General features: G+C 43.7%; 1 protein-coding gene across 1 annotated transcript in view; it reads left to right on the top strand.

Moving 5' to 3' along the window:
- The first annotated feature begins 665 nt into the window (after positions 1-665).
- The window catches only part of abhd13 (abhydrolase domain containing 13), a 12,353-nt gene continuing 8,018 nt past the window's right edge, over positions 666-5,000 (top strand). Inside the window, exons 1-2 of the mRNA XM_068601777.1 lie at positions 666-928; positions 1,156-1,278. The gene's annotated coding sequence lies outside the window, so the exon portion shown is untranslated. The remainder of the gene's footprint in view (positions 929-1,155; positions 1,279-5,000) is intronic.

Raw genomic sequence — 5,000 nt, 5'->3', positions numbered from 1 at the left:
TCCTGGTTCCAGTGTCCATGTCTCCTGCTTTCAGTGTCCATGTGTCTCCTGCTTTCAGTGTCCATGTGTCTCCTGCTTCCAGTGTCCATGTGTCTCCTGCTTCCAGTGTCCATGTCTCCTGCTTCCAGTGTCCATGTGTCTCCTGCTTGCAGTGTCCACGTCTCCTGCTTCCAGTGTCTATGTCTCCTGCTTCCAGTGTCCATGTGTCTCTTGCTTCCAGTGTCCATGTGTCTCCTGCTTCCAGTGTCCATGTCTCCTGCTTCCAGTGTCCATGTGTCTCCTGCTTCCAGTGTCCATGTCTCCTGCTTACAGTGTCCATGTGTCTCTACTGCTTCCAGTGTCCATGTCTCCTGCTTGCAGTGTCCATGTCTCCTGCTTCCAGTGTCCATGTCTCCTGCTTTCAGTGTCCATGTGTCTCCTGCTTTCAGTGTCCATGTGTCTCCTGCTTTCAGTGTCCATGTCTCCTGCTTCCAGTGTCCATGTGTCTCCTTCTTCTAGTGTCCATGTCTCCTGCTTCCAGTGTCCATGTCTCCTGCTTTCAGTGTCCATGTCTCCTGCTTTCAGTGTCCATGTGTCTCCTGCTTTCAGTGTCCATGTGTCTCTTGCTTTCAGTTTCCATGTGTCTCCTGCTTTCAGTGTCCATGTCTCCTCCTTTCAGTGTCCATGTCTCCTGCTTTCAGTGTCCACGTCTCCTGCTTATAGTGTCCATGTGTAAAACATTACAAAGCAAAGAAGTTCAATTTACTCTGGACAATACTTTCTTTCACTTCGTGCCTTTGGCCTTCCTGATGGAGAGAAACACGGATGAAGGAAGAAGGATGAAGGAAGAGGGATGAAGAAGAAGGATGAAGAAGAGTTGGGCGGCACTATAGACTGGACCTGAGGCTACCAGAGCCTGAGTGGAGAACGGGCTGAAGGGAACGAGCAGGTGACATGAAAAGCTCCTGCTCACTATGAGCTGCTGAACTGAGTCTTTGTGTCTCTCTTCACATCCTTCTCTCCTCTTCTGGAATAACCTTTCCATCTTTTTTAATTGTCCGACAGCATGTTGTTGCTCTTTCTTGCCGTCACCATTCCTCTCCATCTTTTTCTTCATTCGTCTCGGTTCAGCTGACCCCGGACTGCTCTGATGGGACTCCTCCTCCTCTCTTTCAGCATCACTTCCTCTCTTGTGCGCCTGAAGAGGAGGAGTCAGGCTCAGCCTCTCTGATTGGTTGGAGAAGACAACGCCCTCTGCCTGGCTTCCTGTGCTGGTTGGATGTTACACAGTGAAAAGCGGTGAGTGATTAATGGTAATGGCTGAGGAACAGGAACAATGTGTGAACCTCAAAGCTTATGAATGCATCTGCTTGTGTTTGTGTTCTGCTGCTCTGAGTGTGTCCCGCTGTGATATCTTTATTATTTTAATTCAAAAGTTAATTCTTGACCGCATAGTCATTCGCAAATAGTCAGAGTGATGTAAATTATACATGATTGCTGTAAATTGAATATGGCGGATTACTGGTATGGTCCTTGGATGTGATAAAATAAATGTACATTGTTGTCTGACCATCGTGATTAGATTGATGATAGAGGTCATGTCTCCAGCACTCTGCTCTCCCATCGATTGGCTCATTCAGTCACATTCCACATCCACACCGCTCACTTTCCCAATGACACTGCCTCTTCCCACCATGATGCTGGATCCCTGGCCTGTATTCCAACTGCAACTCTGCGTTCACCGGCCTCCAGCTTCAGAGGAAATGTGCTGTCAGGGAAAGCAGCTATTCCGATGGAAATGAATGCAGATACATGGCAGAGGAGGTTTGATCAACATCTCCAGTCAAGGCACTTGTTCTGATGTGTATTATTAGAATCGTTTGAGGAGCAATTTAGACAGTTTACATTTTCTTTTCAATTGCTGAACATCTGATTTAAATATTGCAATATAACCACAACATTTAAAACATTCTTCTTAGAAACATGTTACGGCAATACCACAATCACAACAGTCACACTGTTGAAAATGTGCATCTGGTTTATTGTTCCTCTGATGTTACATCGTGTCCTGAGACGCTCAGCCTCTCACACAGGGAAAGGACCAGAAGGCTGTCGAGACGATCAGCAGTGTGGGTTCAACTCTTCTCACTCCAGTCTTTAGGCAACAATATGCATTTCAAGAATTGCCTTAGGAATTCATCTTTAAACTAAAAGATATTTTTAAGGAATATGATGGTCATAAAGAATGGATGCGGACCATATATGACATTAATTGTATCCTCATATTGTTGGAGTTTGTGTGCAAAGAACGTCTCAATGCTAGGTCAATGCTAGGTCAATACTAGGTTAATACTAGGTCAATGCTAGGTCAATGCTAGGTCAATACTAGGTTAATGCTAGGTCAATGCTAGGTCAATACTAGGTTAATACTAGGTCAATGCTAGGTCAATGCTAGGTCAATACTAGGTTAATGCTAGGTCAATACTAGGTCAATGCTAGGTCAATTCTAGGTTAATGCTAAGTCAACGGTAGGTTAATGCTAGGTTAATGCTATGTCAATACTAGGTCAATACCAGGTCGATGCTAGGTCAATGCTAGGTCAATGCTAGGTTAATGCTAGGTTAATGCTAGGTTAATGCTAGGTCAATGCTAGGTCAATGCTTGGTCAATGCTAGGTTAATGCTAGGTCAATACTAGGTCAATACCAGGTTAATGTTAGGTCAATGATAGGTCAATGATAGGTTAATGCTATGTTTATGCTATGTCAATTTTAGGTCAATACCAGGTTAATGCTATGTCAATACTAGGTCAATACCAGGTCGATGCTAGGTCAATGCTATGTCAATGCTAGGTTAATGCTAGGTTAATGCTAGGTCAATGCTAGGTTAATGCTATGTCAATGCTAGGTCAATACTAGGTTAATGCTAGGTCAATAGTAAGTCAATGATAGGTTAATGCTAGGTCAATGCTAGGTTAATGATAGGTCAATGCTAGGTTAATGCTAGCGCCGTAATGTGTTCTCTTGAGAAAACATTTTTGCCCTTTTTTTCTGACTTTCATGAAACACCTTTTTTCTGAACTAACGCGACAGAAATATTTCTATTTATTTCTGAGGACTTTGATTTCATAATGCCCATTGTTTCTGCAGTGCCCCTCTTGTCCAATACTTATACTGCCAGAGCTTTACTACTGTTACTATTGTTTTACTATTTATACCTAATTGGCAAATGTTAGCATGCTAACACACTCAACTAAAATGTTAAACATAGTGTACATTAGCATTTGTAACCTTCTAGTGTGGTTGATTTAGAGAGAGTGGCTCTCAGGAAAGTGATCAAGCGAAGCGTTTCAATTTGCTACAATGTATTCAATCAAACCAGAGGGATGCGATCTGAGGAGATCTTGAATTAAAGCAGAGTCTTGATCAACACCAAAACCAGACTGCTCGCTCCAGATGGAGGGAGCGGGCCGGTAGCATTAGCTCCAGCCCTCTGTCAACAGCAGAAGGCTGGATCTACAGGAAGGCTGAGGCAGAGGCTCAGCACTCCAGCAGAGACAACGCAAAGTGTTTTTGCCACCAAGCCCTCCTGCTGTCAACAGCAACCTGAGCTTAACCCACTGTCTCTATCCTCTCCTCACATCGTCTCTGTCTTTATATTGAATTTCACTTACTTCAAAAATAGAGATCAAACTAATTTGGAGTTGCTTTTCTTTTGCCCAGAGCTGTTGGTATCATGTGATCTTAGTATTCCTTGAGCTTGTATAAATATGTCATATGCTGAACGTAATGGAACAACAGAAGACCTTAGATGAACCATGTATTGATGCAACACTCAGTGTGTTAGCAAAGAAAATGAGGCCGGTATTTCTAAATGCATTTGCCTCTCAGTAATCTGTGCTGTCAGAGAAAAGCAGCTCCTGAGGAAAGGGGTGTGTCTGCCCCTCCATCCAACAGGAAGATGGAGGAGAAATAAACTTCACGTTGAAGCCTCTGAAAAACTGGAAGTGAAGACAAATCCTGGCTAACATGGAACCTGAGAAGCACCGAGAGCTGAGGTCACCTCTCCTCCTGCAGGTGTGTTCACAGGAATAAACAGCTTCACGGACAAAGGCTGTGCTCATTCCCCTGACCTCTCCTCCGCCCAGTAACACAGTGAGAAGTGATATGAGTTACAGCTAACAGGCTAATCATAAGGTACAGCTAACGGGCTTATCATGAGGTACAGCTAACAGGCTAATTATGTGTTACAGCTAACGGGCTAATCATGCGTTAAAGCTAACAGGCTAATCATGTGTTACATCTAACGGGCTAATCATGAGGTACAGCTAACAGGCTAATTATGTGTTACAGCTAACAGGGTAATCATGCGTTAAAGCTAACGGGCTAATCATGTGTTACAGCTAACAGGCTAATCATGTGTTACAGCTAACAGGCTAATCATGCATTAAAGCTAACAAGCTAATCACAGTGGCTTCTCTTTAATCCAGGTCTTGCTGTGTCGTTGCCAAATTAGATATATCATCAAAAGTGAATTATTTGTTGGCAGCTTCTCATTGCATCACAGTTACAGTTTGAGCAGCTGTAGCATTTCTAGCTCAGAGCGGCTCCATCGGTAGCTTCAGTGCTTCAGACTGAAATATCTCAAGAACTATCGACTGGATCGCCGTTACAGTTTGTTCAGAAACATTGATGCTCCTGGAAGATGAATCCTAATAACTTGACACGAGCATAATGTCTGGATTTGTTTCAAATGTCTACACACCGATTGAGCGGATTGCCATGAAATCTACACGCACACAGTAGTAACCCTGGTGACCCCGTGACCTTTCATCCAGCCCATCACCTGGCCATCATGCTGTACAGCTGTACTTTGTGTTTAGTGCTAACTTGTGAATGTTAGCATGTTACCGAAGAGGTGGAACATGGTAAACATTATACCTGCTAACAGAATAGTCATCGTTAGTTGAATTCAAAGCAAAGCCCTGCTGTGTCAAGGCACATCCTCACAGCGCTGCTTGGA

Source organism: Clinocottus analis, unplaced genomic scaffold (assembly GCF_023055335.1).
Source record: "Clinocottus analis isolate CAN_PGR_092001 unplaced genomic scaffold, fCliAna1.0.p SCAF_54, whole genome shotgun sequence".
NCBI lineage: Eukaryota > Metazoa > Chordata > Actinopteri > Perciformes > Cottidae > Clinocottus > Clinocottus analis.
This window is presented reverse-complemented; position numbering and strand designations above follow the sequence as displayed.